The sequence below is a fragment of the Colobus angolensis genome, unplaced genomic scaffold (assembly GCF_000951035.1).
Source record: "Colobus angolensis palliatus isolate OR3802 unplaced genomic scaffold, Cang.pa_1.0 Scaffold152, whole genome shotgun sequence".
In the NCBI taxonomy this organism is placed as follows: domain Eukaryota; kingdom Metazoa; phylum Chordata; class Mammalia; order Primates; family Cercopithecidae; genus Colobus; species Colobus angolensis.
Genome location: NW_012114622.1, coordinates 4,080,543 through 4,096,927, shown reverse-complemented (window position 1 = coordinate 4,096,927; position 16,385 = coordinate 4,080,543). Strand labels below are relative to the sequence as shown.

The window sequence follows — 16,385 nt, the reverse complement described above, 5'->3', positions numbered from 1 at the left end:
TCTTTACTACAAATCAAGAATATAAGCTTCTCTAGTTGATTTACATTTTTGTGCAAGTTTTTATTAAGCCTCAGAGCTGTTGAAACTAGTTTAAAAAAAAACCCAAAAAGATAAAGAAAGCTAACATCACCATGGAATAGAGGGAACAGATAACTTTTTCACATTTGATAGTATTGATCTTTACAATTCTAAGTGAGAATTAGACCATTACCGAAGTTCCTCTGTTGGTAGTGGCTTCCTTAAAAGACTGCAGGACTCTACATCAAAACATGGACTCCACTGAAACTCACATTTTTTTTGTACAGACTGTCTCTGAAACCTTCCAGCTCAAAGATTTGATAATTCTTGGATTGGAAAAATATCCTTTCCTGTCTTGCTGTGGGCTTTTTTGGCATTTATACTGATTGGCTAAGAAAAGTGGCTTACTTGTGGTATTTGGCTTTAGGTATTTGGGCCAAGGACCAAGTTTCAAACCTTGTACATATTTGTACACTTAGCTTAAAATATGTTTTGAACAAAGACTTTAAACTGAAATCAAGAAAAAAATTAAGTCTCCCATCAGCTAAGCAAACTCAGCATGTTTCCCTAATTTCCTGAAAGAGTTAGTCTTCTTCTATGACATAGGCATTTTACTAGCTCTGTTTAAGTCCTGAGTCAGTTCTGGAAAATTTTTCTCCAGTTTATTTTATTTTGCTTTGCCTGGAGATTTCAAAGATAACCAGTGAAGCCTATCAAACTGTACTCGATTTTTTAATCATAAAATTGTACCTATTGCTCCTAGCACCTTTTATTTAATATATTCTATGTTTAAGAATGATACGACTTTTATGTACTGGTTCTGCTTGGATAGTGCTATGGTTTGAATATTTGTGCCCCTCCAGAATGCATATGTTAAAATCCTAACTCCAAAGGTGATGGTATTAGGAGGTAGGGCCTTGCAGAGGTGATTTTCTCATGAGGATGGAGCCCTCATAAAAGAGGCCCCAGAGTAACCCCTTGTTCTTCTTTCATATGCGGTTACGGTGAAAAGATGCCTGCCTGTGAACTGGGAATTGGGCCATCAGCAGACATTGAATCTGCCTTGATCGTGGACTTTGCAATCTCCAGAACTGTGAGAGATAAATGCGTGTCATTTATGAGCTACCCAGTCTATGCTATTTTGTTATAGCATCTCCAACAGCCCAAGGCAGGTAGGCAGGGAATATAATGGGAAGATGAATTTTATAGAGGAAACAAGAGGAGAAATCGGGGTATTTGTGAAGGAGAGAGGGAGAAAGTAGGAAAGAATATATAGCAGATGTATTTGTGAGATCATAACTCTTCCTTGGCAGTTATGATGTCCCTCCCTTGGGGTTGACTTTAGCACCGGGAGTGGGTCAGCATCCCTGGACTTCAGTCAACAAAGTTCCTCTTTTGAGACAAAATTGCACCTTGGCTTTCTAGGGTACACATGCCGACTCAATATACCAATGAATCTAGCATATGAAAGGATCAGGATAGGAATTTTTGATACTTTGATACTTTGAATTTTTGATATGCTCAGACCTATGTTGATCTTTGAGAAGCAACGATTTTTGGGGTAATTCAAAACTTTTAGGCTTGTATTTCAATATTTTTAAAAAATCATTTGACAAATAGTGAGCTCTGAACTGGCTTTCGAGAAATGTAAGAATATCTGAAGTTGTGATTTCCCAAGGTTCGCCATCTGTTAGTATCTAGGAGACTTACCATATGTTGTGCTCAAATTCTGACTTTTACAGGTTAACTTGTTTTCACTTTGTTCTTGACTCCTACATTTTGGGCACAGCTGGTAGCACTGAAACCTATCTTGACTCAATAAACTTAGAGAACAGAATGGGGAGGGGTGAGTCTTTGGGAAGAACAAACAGGCTAGGAGGTGTTGACTCCTAAAGGATATTAATTCTTAATTCTTCCATAATGCAGTTCAAAGAGTCTAATGCTTTCTTCATGTCAAATACATGTAAAGACTTGGGTATCCTGTTTGGTACAGTAGTGTGAGTCCTGTTCTAGCCCCTCTTGCAACTGACCCTCCTGAGAATTCAGAAGGGAAATAATAACCCCATGGGAGTCTGTTTGCTCCATGTTGTGCCCCTTGGTGGTGGTGGATAGCGCCCCTGTTTCGCATCTCTCCATCTCGACCCCACCACGATGTTAATGGCTGTCGGCACGCTCCACTGTTTATCTTGGAATTTGATCCCATCATCTTGGCAACCAAACTGGGACCTTTACCGCTCAGATTGTTTGTCATTTGTTGTTAATTATCTGTTACCATAAATTCTGCACTTTGAGAAGAAAGGGAATGTTTTGAAATATTTCCTCCAACGTGTAAGTGGAGCTTCATTTTCTGTGGACAAAAGAGAACAACAACAAAAAAAATGAGCCCTTTTGGGAGGTGGTTTTAGGGAAATCAAGTGCCCTGGTTTTTCAGACGGGCTCAGTGAGATCCCACTAATGCAGCCAGGATTTGCACTGAAAGAACCTTTGCAATTCAGCAATGGTCTAATACAGACCATTAGTGACAGGTACTCCCCATTGGAGGGAAGAAATAATTTAACTTTAAATAAGGGGTTTTGCTTTTTATCTCAATCTCTTTATGCCATAATTGTGTTTTTTGTATGCTAGGGCCTGTTCCCTTCAGCCACTTCCTCCTTTTTAAAGATTATTAAAACAAAGCAGTCCAGAGTGAGAAGTAGCTTCTGCCTGCCTGTCTTTATGAGGTGTTTATTTTGTCAAGTATAGAATTAAAATGAGCTTTCTAGTCATTAGTGGATTTTAGTCCTGGTCTCACACTCTGCAGGGAGGGTCGTGCCATGTTATAAACAGATAGCACTGTGTTGCAGGGTGCTGTACCACAGGTTACAAGAACCATGGTTGAGCTTAATATCTTCATAAAGCGGTAAACGAGAGAACATGAAAGAGAGAGAGGGGGAAAGAATGAAGGTTTGTATTTTAGAGGGAAGCATTTGAGAATAGAGTGACTGTTGCTAAGCAGAAATCTGGGCACAATTAAAGTGTTTAAAAATGAAGTCATTTGAGAAGTTCCAAAAAGAAAAAAAAAGTATACCCACAACTACTACTAGTGTCTTATCTTTATAGCAGGGATCATAATCATATGTGCTTCAAAAAGTAATGGTGAGGGTTACAGAAGATAATGCTTAGTGCCCAGTACAGCACTTAGTACAGTGTCTAAATGCTCCATGTATGGTGGCTATTATTGTTAACAATATCGTGTATCATTATTGCCTCTAAAACATTAACATGAGCTTCTGCAGTTTTAATAGTGACATATAGTCCATCATCGCCATAACATTTTTCGTGCCTTTAAGTTTGGTGTGTCTGTTTTATTCTTGTCAAGATGTTTTACGGTTTTGCTGTCTCCCAGAGGAGACACAGGGAGGGCAGGATCGAGTCTCTGTTAACCGGATAGCCAGGGGCGGAGACTTAATAAACTTAGTTCCCTGCCTGCTGCCTGGGACAGTGTAACTCTCAGTGATGTGTCTTTTATTGGAGTTGTGGAATTTGCTTGGACAAAAATGTTCTCAGGTTTATAGGGGTTCATGATAATAGTGTCGGCCCTGAAATAAAGCACCGTTTCTAAATATTCCACTTTCATTATCCTTGTATGTCTTCTCTCTCAGTGTTTTTCAAAGGGGATAGGATAAGTGCTTGGGCACTACTTTAGAACACAGATTATAATCAGACTTTGGGATTAAGACATGAGTAGTACATGTATTAAATTAGTGACTTAGTAACTGTTCGAGTATGAGAATAAGAAACTGGAGGGAGGAGATTGGGAGCTGGAAAAAAGCACCCTCTGATTGCTCTTGGGGAGGCTGGGAAAAAGAATTTAACACTTTGAATTTTTTAGGAGCCATTAAAACTCTGATGGGATCAGATTACTTGACTGCACATCTGAAACATGAAACTCTTGCCCTAAACCGTGCAATTGAGTTAAGCTCAAAATTCTAGGCCTCCCCCTAAGACTGGCCTCTGGGTAAGCCTCATTGTTGATCACAAAATGATTTCCTTTGAGAGGAACAAGACTACAGTGAGGTTTTTATGGCCAATTTAGTCTGTGCATTGGTGCCAGCCAGACTTTTGGCAAGAGTTAGTGCCAACTTTGGTGATCTGTCCACCGAATTTTTCCCAAGGTCTTCAAAATGGTTTGGATTTAGTGCTGACATCGAAGGAAAGATGCATTATAAGTCCAGCTTTCTAGGCACACCTCTTGTATTTTTTGTTTTTTCAAGTAGAGAGATACTGAGAAGTGCCAGAGAGCAAGAGGCTGATCTGTGGCTGTAAACTTTGAGTCACAAAAGAATGTGGACAGTCTTCTTCCCTAAACACTATTTTCTCTCTCACACTTTGTCACATTTTTAGGGAGCCCCTGTCTTCTCTGTGGATTAGGTGTCCCCCTTATATATACTCCCAAACCTATGAGTGGTACTGTCCTTTGGCTGTACTTACCATAAATATATTCTTGAATTGTTTGTGAAATGTCTGTCTTCCACTAGGATATAAGCCCTATGAGGGCAGTGACCTTATCTTTTTCTTTTTATTTATTTTCTGCTGTCTGTATTCACAACACCTATCACAATGCTAGGCATGTTCTGGACACTATATAAACACCTGTTGAATGAATGAATGAATGAATGAAAGCTGAGTTTGCAATGATTCGAGGGATTAACATGTGCTTCCCCAGGAAGTGAGTGCTGCCTTGCAATCACTCATTCATTTTGGGATATGTAGACTTGAGGATGTACTTGGCTTTAAAAAGGGTAACTTATGTAAGTCTCCCATGTTTTTTTCAGGATGGAGCTGGATGAAGCTCAGAGGGAGTATTTCTGATACTCATACATTAATGCTGTCATCTCTGCCTTCAGTTGACTTGTGCTTTGGCAATAGTAAACTCTCATTTCTAACATAGGAAAAAATATCAAAGCTTCCACTTTCAATTTGACCCTAGAGATTTGGGTTTTCTGTATTGTTCTTTAATTTAAAAATGGAGGCATTGGAAAGTATATTGTTTTAACTCCTTATAAAATGCTCACTTATTGATCGTATTTGGAGTCAGCAATTATCAGTCAGAAGCGTGAAATTAATTAAAATATATTTCAGCCCACTCACCTGGAACCCGACAACTGCTCCTAATATGTGGAGTTTACTTGAAATGAAGACCTGAAAACGGGTCATCTGTCATCATGGGAATCATGCATTTTGAATAAGGCGAGCCAATTTTTATTCTGTACTCTGATGTTTAACGACTTTATTATTTTTTTTAATAGTAAACGCTTAACATTTTTACAGAACAACTTTTTTGACAAAAATCTGTGATTTGGGTTAAATACAGATAACACCGTCATAACAGTATTGGTGTGACAGTGATTGAGAACCTTTCTTAAAAACATTGACTTGAAGGTAAAACAAAGGAAATTCAAAGTAAGTATGCAATGGAGTTCTAATTATGGATATACTAAACTACAAACCCCTTGAAAAGCAAATGCTCAGGAAAAGATCCTGCTGTAAAGTGCCAGGCTTAAGAAAATTTTACATGGCGCAGAAGTTAAAAGAGGGGAGATACTAAGAAAGAGAAGTCTGTATTGCAAGCACTTTTGGGGCAGGAAGTTTTTAATTTAGATGACTGACTTCAGGTTTTCTCTCTAACTTTCCCTGTGGCTGTGTCTACTAAGGAAGGTGCTGTATAATTAGACTTTGTGGAGATGCCTTTTGGCTGAAGACCTAATTGAGTCTCTGGACTTGAGTGCAGGGTTGGAGCTGGAGGAGCTTTTTGCCCTGCAGGTAAAAGCGCTTGGATAGACCTACCTCTTTGATAAGTACCTGTAGGGCTGGCAGTGACATTGGTTAGGTAAAGTATGGTTTAGTAATTGAGGAGTCAGTGCTCCTTAGTATATGAAAATCTTTCTTTAAAATAGGGAAGACACCAAAAATCCACATGCGCAATTTAAATGAGTCTGTATTCTGCATTATAAATATGCACCGGATGCCAAGTAGAAAACCGGAACACTCTCTCAGGATGCTGTTAGGGCCAAGCGGAATCTCATTAGGGACAGCTTCAAAGATCAGTTCCTCGTGTCCATAAAAACAAGTGTAAATTATCTGGTGCGCGCCTGCTGTTAGCAGTTGCGGTGTTGCATTATGCATGATTCAAGACTGCACAGGGGAGACACAGGCTGCACGGAATTCCACAATGTATGTGGGGATTTCTCTACCCATTTTTCTGTCTGAATTCTGTCTGAATTCAAAATCTCCCCACCCTCTTTAGAGTCTCCGCTGCTAGTAACATGCTCATCTAAGCACTAGTTAATGGCCTACCATGCTTGCTTCAGTGTCTCTCCTTATAGTTTGCTGAAATTGCCCCTACCATGTCCTGTCATTTACTCATCAATACCTTAAGGATGGTTTGTTGGGAGCTCTTATATTTTGGCACTAAGTGATTGAGGCTACCTTGGGTATTCTGTAGAGGTGAGCTGCGCCAGCATTACTGCCTGAGCTCCGCCTCCTGTCAGATCAACTGTGTCATTAGATTCTCATAGGAGCCCAAACCCTATCATGAACTGTGCATGAGAGGGATCTAGGTTGCTTACTCCTTACGAGAATCTGATGCCTGATGATCTGAGGTGGACCAGTTTCATCCTGAAATCTACCTCCTCATACCCCCATCCATGGAAAAATTGTCTTTCACCACACCTGTCCCTGGTGCCAAAAAGGTTGGGGACTGCTGATCTATAGGATAGGGAGGGAGGAAATGAGCAAGGAGAGTGGGATATCTGGGGAAAGCTGGGTGTCACTGAAAATGTTACAGTATATGAATCAATAAGTATTTATTGGAAGTAGCATGGGATGCAGGGATCCTGGTTGTTTTGCTTCTCGTTTTTTTTTTTTTTTTTTTTTTTTTGAGACGGAGTCTCGGTCCGCCGCCGGGGCTGGAGTGCAGTGGCCGGATCTCAGCTCACTGCAAGCTCGGCCTCCCGGGTTCCCGCCATTCTCCTGCCTCAGCCTCCCGAGTAGCTGGGACTACAGGCGCCCGCCACCTCGCCCGGCTAGTTTTTTGTATTTTTTAGTAGAGACGGGGTTTCACCGTGTTAGCCAGGATGGTCTCGATCTCCTGACCTCGTGATCCGCCCGTCTCGGCCCCCCAAAGTGCTGGGATTACAGGCTTGAGCCACCGCGCCCGGCTGCTTCTCGTTTTAACCCCAATGCATAGTACAGTGCCTGACACATAAATAATTATTGATGAACAAATTAATGAAGGAATGTTTTATTGGGTTTAGCAGTCTGGATAATATAGAACGATAAACCCCCAATCCTTGTCTGCTAGCGTGTCTTGCCTGTTTAGAGAGACAATCAAATTTATCTGAAATAAGTAATATTTAATAAAATAATCATGTGTGCATTATTGTTAATAGAATATCAAGGTTCTTAAAGTACTTTTGTGCTGTACGCACTGTGAAGGAAATGGAAGTAGAGAATTTTACATATAGCCTACTGGCAGCCCAGAGAGGTTGACTGACTTGCTCAAGGTCAAGCAGGACTGCTGGTTTCTAGTACAGAATGTGACTCTTCATGACCCTTCATAAGCTGTAGGTGCCTAAGGAACTTACAGTTTGGGGCAGACAATAAATGCTAACTGAGTAAGAGAAGCAAGGAAGAATTCAAGAACATGTCTAAAATAAGAATTTTTGGGCATCTGCCGTAGTTCTACTGAAATGCTTTACAATGTTATTTCCTAGTTTTTCCCTGTAGGCATGCATCAGGTTTGACTTTTCTCCCAAACGTGAAAGAAGGTAGGCTTCCCGTAGGAGGCACCCTGTGATGGAAAGCAGCTTAAAATAAACAGGAGCAGCTATTTTCTGCCCTGGAGGATCACACTTTACTTTCATTTCAGAATATGCCCTCCTGTTTCTATCACTCTTTTGTCCTTTGGTTCTTCTCAAGTCTGGCAGCATCTTCTGGCCTTATGGGCTCCAGAAACCACTGCCATTTCCTATTCAGAGCCTGTGCACACTTGGACAGCAATTGCATTTTTGCTTGGTTGTGGGAGTTGAGAAGTGTGTGGCCATATGCTGTGGCTTGGATAATGGCTTACATTTCAAACAAGTTAGATGGTTTCTGGCCCACTGCTTGCTGTGTGTTGAAATGAGCAAACCTATATGCTTTTAGGTCTTTTCCATTTGCAGACATGAAGATGAAAGGTGGGATGCTTCAACCCAGTATATTTTACAAAGCTCAATTTGAGTGTGGTTTTCAGACCTGACTATGGTCGAGTATCAAAGATCAAGGGTAACTTCAAGGCACCATTTTTGAGAAATCCACAGAGGTTACTATTTGTAAATGATGTCTCTGACCAAAAGGAAGTGGTGTTATTGCACAGAAAATTGCTTCTGTTCTCTGTCATTGGTGTTGGCATCACTTGGTAGGCTACTGAAGTGCATCTTCTTCATTAGGGTGGAGAAACCCTGTGGTCACAGGTTGCTCCACAAGGAGCACTTTTAGCCACAGGCAATTTTCCTTTTGGAAAATGTGGGGTGGCAGGTGTGAGGTATCACATTAAACTTCTTTATATTGGACTGCAGCTGGGCGCAAGTTGGCTTTGGCAATAACCCTCTTTGCCTAGGTTGCTACAGATCTAGCTATCAGTAAGGCTGCAGCCAGACTCCTGGGATGTTGGTGCAGTGGCTGCTGACTGGGCATTGGTTTATTTGCCGGCATTGAGCCAGTATTACCTGTTAGACCTTTAAAAACTGAGCATCACAGGACATGCTAGAATTCTTCCAGCTCTGTTGCTTTTCTGGGAAGTTCAGAGACGGCATTTGGCAGTAAACTCACATTCAGCTGAGACTGTTGAACTTCACATTCAGTTGAACTATTGAACTTCATAATGGGGAAATTATCTAATAAAAGCTCTAGTTTTTGGTGACGATTAAAAACAGTGGCTCTGGAATGCTCAAGACCCCAACTTAGTAGGCAGAGAAGTTCATAAAATACGCATTGTGAAGAGTCCAACTGGTGAATATACTGGCTGTAGCAGTATTTATTTCACTGTAGAATTTATACATCTCTGCTGTCCATATTGAAATAAGTGTGTGTGTGTGTGTGTGCACACCCACATGAAGGTTTAAAATTAAACATAGATGAAAATGCTTACAGAACACTTCTTTTGGCTATTTAAAAAACAAATAAAACATTGGACATGTTTGCATGTGGGTTGAACACCTCAGCTAACGATTACTCACACAGTTGACCTTGTTTTCTATTCAGGGCACCAAGAAGCCACATTGTTAAGCCTATTGGGTCAACCCAGGGTTCATGTTAACATCATTTTTCTTTCTGTGGAGATGTAAAGGTCTTCAGCCTGATTGTTTTCTTTTTCTCCCGCACCAGGTGGGGGGTAGCATGATTTTTGCATGACTATGGGCCTGCTCTATAAATAAGCAGATTCAGTCCTTTGTTTTCAATGTAATCAGCAAGATTGCATTTGCATCGCCTGTAAGTGAATCACATAAGTGAAATTACATTGCCTGCATCTCATTTGGTATCATAAAATGTTATGGGATGCAGGCTGTTTTTCCTCCAAGTAAAGTGTCTTGAGTTAGTATTAGGGTGCTTGCTTTCATTTTCCTTTGTGACCAAATTTGTGGCATTCTACAGAGCTAGGGCTTGTATTTTCACTTATGTTAGTTGCTAGAGAAATACTCATTCATGTCCTCTAGAATGAGCTAAGATATTGGTTCAGTAGGGGGTAAATGGGAGTTTTAAGACTATCTCATGTCGTGTAGCAAGTGATTGCTAATCACTTTCTGTCGTTTGTGACAACTTCTGCTTACTAAGAGTAAATGCCAGTCAGTGTTGGTTGGAAATACAAAGCAATCTGAAGCTTTTCAGGCAGTTGGCCACAGAAAATGGTTAACATTTTTTTTTTAAAAAACTTGTTAGTCATCTTTTTTAGTAACTACTATGCAATACATATCTTAATTGGCCCTTTAAGTGGTATCCCTAAGACAGAGGACTCAGAAGTCATTGTAAGATGCTCCCACTTATTTTCTTGAAAATAAATAAACACAATAAAAAATAATTACTGACTTCAAAAGTCAGTAATTTTGGTGACAAATAAGAATGCTCGATTTCACATACCACCTCCCCTCTCCCCTGAGGTTTTCTTAATTCATGAATGCTGGTGGAAGTCAAAGCAAAGGTATGAGTTCTTAGATAACCTGTAACACAGTGTGGTTACCCACAAAACATCTGTTTATTGACTACATTATTGATAAAACTCCACAAGGCAACAGGCAGCTATAGTGCTCATTATGCCCTTTGCTTACCTATGAAGACTATTTTCAAAAAGAAAAGGCGTGCCAGTCATAATGATATACCAACACAGTGTAGGTGCTTGATACAAAATGCTCTTTGGTTATTTGGAGAGGTATTAAATTTAACATGCCTCACATGGAATAAAAATAATTTATTTTTGAAATTACATTTAAGAAATACAATTTTTTAAAAATAACTTTCAAACATAGCTTACAATTTTTTCTATAAGACTTTGAAGGAGATTTGCAATTTTATGTTTGCATATTATTTAAAAGAATGTATCTGGGAAAAACATTTCATATGGAAGGAAAAGATTGAGTATAGTTTCTTTTTAATTAGTAAGCTTTTAATTGACACATCATGCAAGCTAAAATGTATACAAATTAAGCATGTTCATGCAATAAATTTCCACAAAGTGAAATACTCGTGTGATCACAATTAACTATGGTTTTAAAGATCATTTTGTTTGTTTTAGTTTGCAAAATATTATGAAGTCATAAGAATTTAAATATGATTGCAATTTACAATAAATTTTTATTAATAAAAATTGTGAAGACCTTTGTTACTATTGCTGTGTGGTTTACAAAGAAGATAATTGTGAACATTGGGATCCCATTGGGCTCCTATAGATTCCCCTGCAGCTGGGTGTTTCAGGGCATCCAGTTACATATGTGACTATTGTGACTTTTATTTCAACTGGACTCTAAGGAATACTTTTCATTAGTAGTCATTTAAGATTTCCTGGAAGCTCTTCTCTATGATTTGAAAAATTCTCTGGATAGTATTTCCAAATTGATGACCTTCTGGAGTTAAAACAACTTTTTTTTTTGGTCTAGCTTTAAAGATATCTTTATTTTCTATTCCATTCATCACCATGTTCTCATTGAAAAAATTAACCATGCTTATCCCACTTCAAATGAGCAGCTGCACTTTGAAACTAGATCCTTCTTTTGGCTGTAATTGTCCAAATGAGGAGGACCAGGTTTGCGGACTATTTGAAAAGAATTGGTTGTGGCTCAAAGCATTTTTCTGCTTTCAATTTTTCTCTTCAAATTTATTCCAAAGCCAGGAAAAAAAAAAAAAAAGAAGAAGCAGAAGAAAGAAGGAAAGAGGGAGGGAGAAAAGGAAGAAGGAAGAAAGGAAGAAAGGGCTGGGCAAGGTGACTCCTGCCTATAATCCCAGCATTTTGGGAGGCCAAGGCGTTTGAGACTCCCTGGGCAACATAGCAAGACCCTGTCTCCATAAAAAAAAAAAAAAAAAAATAGCTGGGTGTGGTGGCATGTGCTTGTAGTTCTAGCTACTTGAGAGGCTGAGGCAGGAGGATTGCTTGAGTCTGGGAGGTAAGGGCTGCAGTGAGCTGTGATCAGTCCACTGCACTGTAGCCTGGGTGACAGAGCAAGACCTCGTCTCAAAAACAACAACAACAAAAAGGAAACAAAAAAAAAAGATAAAGAAAAAGGGGGAAAAGGTTTACAAAGTACATATAAGCAAGGCAGTTCTTACCTGGGAATAGCTGAACTATAGCTTTTGAGGAAAGAGAAAGATACAGGATGATCCCAGAATTTCAGCTTAAGAACGACTATTGGGTTTGAAGTGTGACTATAAACTACTCAGCCAGACTTTTCTTTTCTTTTTAATAAATTTACCAGAATAGGTAAAATAATAATAAAATGCATACAAAATATATAAGTGCATGTGTATATGTGTGTGTGCATATTCTAGTGGTTGACCAATTCCTGCAATACCAATACTGCTGAAAACAATTGTGAAACCACCTCTTTGAGGACTGTCTTTGGAGCCAGGTCATGGGCACATAAGGAAAGAGTTCTTCATATTTTCCAGCCACAGACATTATCTTTACTCGTATTTATTTATATCTTCCTAGCAAGGCCCTTATGGTTCCAGTTCAACATGCCCAAGGAATAAAATTCATTAGTGAGTTCTCACATTTGACTTTCTCCCTCTGACCATGAGGCTCTTCAGACTTACCAGGCTAAATGTTTCTTTGATTGGATCCCTCATGGTCATTGCCATGAAGAGCTCTCATATACATATTACTATAGCAACTTTTTACTTCTCTTCAGATATAGTGGACTGACTGTCGGAAAGTTGACCCAGCAGTTGATCCTGATCATTCTATATAAAAGGGAATATGGAGACTGAAATAATTCCACATTACGTTGTTAACGGCACCAAGATAGCTGATTAGAGATGCTTATTGATTGGTTATTTAGCAAGTAGCCTTTACTTAAAAGAAAACAAAAGGAAACTAACAATCACAATAGACGGACGTGCTAAATCTCATAATAACTAGAAAGAATATTTGTAAATAAACATGAATTATAGCTCTATTTATTACACAGTTGTGAGAGCTAATAATTTGCCTTGACATAATAGCTGCTTTCGAGCTATGAGCAGTCATGAATATATGAAAATATCTATAAATTTCCAAAAGTATATTTGAATTATCATATTTTGCATTATATGAAATTACACATTTTCTCCAACAAAATGTTTTAATTCATATCTCCAGTTAAGATAGAAATATTCTAAAACTTACTTTAACGTTGTAAATGACATAGCAAATACAGCTCTTTCAGAGTTTTGAGATATATACATATATAAAATATATATTTTATATGCATATATATATATATTTGCTTGTTTGACACAGTCATTCTTTTATTCATCCACTCATTGAATTTCTGCTGTGTGCCAGGCACACAAACTACCTAAATCTAGGACTATTTAACAAATTGAAATGATAGTCTCATAAATGCATTATGGGGGAAAATGGCTCAATGTAACAATGTATCAGTCTTGATACAAAATTTGTGATAGCCTGGAGTGTAAAACTAACCCCCTTATGATTTTGATTTTTTTTATTCTGATGATCTTTTCCTCATCTTATTGCCCTAACTTGGTTCAACACTGCTTTTGGGGAATCCCTTGTCTCTCTTCTTATATTTTCTGGGCTATAGGGTGAAACGGCTTAAGTTAGAATAAGGAGACCAGTCAAAAAGAGCCAAGGCAGACAAGGCAAAATCCACAGAAATGATAATAATAGTAAAGATAATAAATAATATGGCTACCATTTATTGAATGCTTATTGTATACTAAACTAAGTGTTATTTGTCAAAATACATTATATCATAACCCTAGGAAGTGAGTGGTGTTATTCCCATTTTGCAGATAAGAAAACTAAGGCTAAAAGAGGCTGCCAAGGGTGCCCTGGGTTTCACAGCTTGTCAGTGACACACAACTTTGCCTGAATCTGTAGGCCATGCTAATCTGTCAAGGAGGCAGTGACAGACTTGTGGATTCAAGGTTTGGATTTGACTATTTTCTTTTCTTTTCAAACAATGTTCATGATAAAACCATGTGGAACTGAAGTCATGAAGAAGCATGAGGTAAATGCAATCCAAACCCACAAACATATTTTTGGGATAGTTCTACCGATTGAGGTCCTGTAGAGAAGCATGACCTAGGATGACATCTTCACTCAGAAACAAATATGGAGGAATTCATTATTTGGAGGTTGGGGAATGGCATGGAGAAGAGCATATTGAGTTAAGAGTCAAATGGTGTTGTAGGCCTCCATTCCCTACTCTGTAAAATGAGACTAATGCTGGTTAGAGCAGATGGCCTCCAAGGATCCTTACATTTCAAGCATTCTAAGCTTTTAGGGTGAAGTTACTTAGAATTCTTTGTATTATTAGTTCCTGGACTTTCCACTGAAAGGCTGCAGGGATTGATGATAATGCAGGAGAGAGTGGCAAATGGAAACCTCACTCATAAGTCGTGGAATTACAGAAGGAACACTCAAGGCTATTAACTTTTTCAGCGGAACATCTAAAACTGAGTGGAAAAATTTAAGAATGAAAACATTTTCTCTACCTTGAGGCATGTTTGGCCTATGGAAGAAAGAGATTTCCTAAAAGAACATGTCAGTATGGGAGTATTAAAAAAGATGTAGAGACTGGACTGGAATGAAGAATTTGAGATTCCAGGGGAATGTGCAAAGGATTTGTTTTTTTCATTGGTTCATAGATATACGCATTGTATTGGTGCATTTTCATATTGCTATGAAGAAATACCTGAGACTGAGTAATTTATCAAGCAGAAGAGGTTTAATGGACTCACAGTTCCACATGGCTGGGAAGGTCTCACAGTCATGGCAGAAGGTGAAGAAGGAGCAAAGCCATGTCTTACATGGTGACAAGAAAGAGAGCATGTGCAGGGGATTTGCCCTTTATAAAACCATCAGATCTTGTGAGACTTATTCATTATCATGAGAAGGGCACGGGAAAAACCCGCGCCCATGATTCAATTACCTCCCACTGGGTCCATCCCATGACACGTGGGGATTATGGGAGCTACCATTCAAGATGAGATTTGGCTGGGGACACAGCCAAACCATATCACTCATCTAAGAACCATATGAAGAGTAGCCTGAAGTACTCGAGGTCTGGAAATTAATAGTTTCAGCCTTGCCACGGATTCACACTTTGATATTAATGTCTGGGTCTCATTTTCTTATCTGTAAGATATAAAGTAAGTTTCTAAAACTGCTTTCTGGTGCTACAAATCTGTGAATCGGGGTATCTTGATACCACTATAGCAAGAGAGTCACAGTGTTGAGGTGGTGTTTGGGGTGCCTGGACTGTCAAATGGACTGAGTCCTGGCTGAGTGACCAGTTCAAAGGACATGGACTAAAATAGTTTCCATGAGGAGGAAGAAGAAAAGTCCAACATTAGGAAAATAATTTGTAGTTGTGTGAGAGTAGTTTGTCCTGTGGGGTGAGATAAGTAGATGATGGTAATTCTGCTGTCATATACCATGGCATCTGGGAAATGGTGGAGAAGGCAGAATAGTCTAGACCAGCACTGCTGTGGAATCTGGGAGACTATCTGCATCTGGGGCTAGTGTTAATTGTGGGTTTGGAGAGGACAAGAAATCACAATGAGCAATGTACTCAGAGAACTGATGTCAGGCCTAAGGACAGACACACATGGAGATCTTCTAACCCAAAGAAAATGTGGTACAAGCTGGGCATGGTGACTCATGCCCGTAATCCCAGCACTTTGGGAGGCCAAGGTAGGTGGATCATTTGAGGTCAGGAGTTCAAGACCCACATGGCCAACACAGTGAAACCCCACCTCTACTAAAAATGCAAAAATTAGCTGGGCATGGTGGCAAGCCCCTGTAATCCCAGCTACTTGGGAGGCTGAGGCACGAGAATCTCTTTTTTTTTTTTGAGACGGAGTCTCGCTCTGTCTCCCGGGCTGGAGTGCAGTGGCCGGATCTCAGCTCACTGCAAGCTCCACCTCCTGGGTTTACGCCATTCTCCTGCCTCAGCCTCCCAAGTAGCTGGGACTACAGGCGCCCGCCACCTCGCCCGGCTAGTTTTTTTGTATTTTTTAGTAGAGACGGGGTTTCACAGTGTTAGCCAGGATGGTCTCGATCTCCTGACCTCGTGATCCGCCCGTCTCGGCCTCCCAAAGTGCTGGGATTACAGGTTTGAGCCACCGCGCCTGACCTGAGAATCTCTTGAACCTGACAGGAGGAGGTTGCAGCCGAGATGGTGCCACTACACTCCCCCCTGGGTGACAGAGTGAGACTCTATCTCAAGACAAAACAGCACCTCTAAAATGTGGAGCAGGTGACGAACATCTAATAGATATTTTGGAGTTTCAGAGCAGAAATTTTAAAATGGAAGACACCCTTCAAGGAGCAAGGACATACTGCAGTCCCTGGAGTCCTGGTAGGATAGCGAAGCTTAACAATAGGAAAGAGGCAGAAGCCCATTTACTAGAATTGAAGTGAAACACAAGCAGCGGCAGACAAGCAGAATGACTTGTCCCTGAGCTGTGTGAAGCCTGGGTTAGGATTTTTCTGAGTACCATCTACAGTCAGGGTGGGTTTAGGAGCCTGACCTTGGACTGAGTTGAGTGATGGACATAAAGTTGCTATGGCTCTGTGTAGGGGACCGACATGAGGGCGGAGAACCAGTCTCTGCAGTTGAGAAATTCAC

General features: G+C 39.9%; 1 protein-coding gene across 2 annotated transcripts in view; it reads left to right on the top strand.

The window, feature by feature from the left end:
• Nucleotides 1-16,385, top strand: part of MPPED2 (metallophosphoesterase domain containing 2) — a 177,465-nt gene that overhangs the window by 15,739 nt on the left and 145,341 nt on the right. The window lies entirely within an intron of this gene.